Below are 686 nucleotides of genomic sequence, written 5' to 3' on the forward strand. Positions count from 1 at the left end.
AGGCAAGAAAACCCTCTGGCTTAGAGTTGGTAGTTTGATTCACTGTCTTCACCACAACGCTCAAAGTGATGTCTGCGTTCTGAAGCCAAATGGATTTACAATCAGGCCTGTGTGCCTTGGTTCATATCTGAGAGTAATTAGACCTCATATCATTTCAACAGAGGCCACTGTGTTCAGAAAGGGTTCATTTTGGTATCTGCCCCACCTTCCCAACTTCCAAGGAAGTTATTTAGCTTAAACATTTCTGGCTCGTTTGTGTGTGTGTGTGTGTATCAGATGACTGCACTGATTACCGCACCTACCCCGTGTTTCGTGCACTCTGTTTGTGCGGGTGTTCCTGTGCATGGCTGTATGTGTGGTTGTCTAATCCGGTGGCTGTGGCCTCGTGGTCCTTGTAGTCCGCCAGTTTTCTGTGGTGAATACAGCTGTGCTGCTTTAGTCTTCGCCCATTTCTGGCCTAAGTCCTCCAGTATCCCAGGAGGCTGTGGGACGGTTCTGTGGGTTTCTCTAATGACTCTCGGACATGATGTTGGCAGGTGTAGTTTGGGCGGCCACAATGCAGGCTTGTGACAGACACTTAGTAGTCCTCAGTTCTTACTTGTCCTCAAAGATCCTATTCCAGAACAACGTCATGATGGAAGATGAATGTCAGTTACCCACTTTCCCAAATGATCAGTTTTAATTAA

Source organism: Osmerus mordax, chromosome 14, assembly GCF_038355195.1.
Source record: "Osmerus mordax isolate fOsmMor3 chromosome 14, fOsmMor3.pri, whole genome shotgun sequence".
NCBI classification, from domain to species: domain Eukaryota; kingdom Metazoa; phylum Chordata; class Actinopteri; order Osmeriformes; family Osmeridae; genus Osmerus; species Osmerus mordax.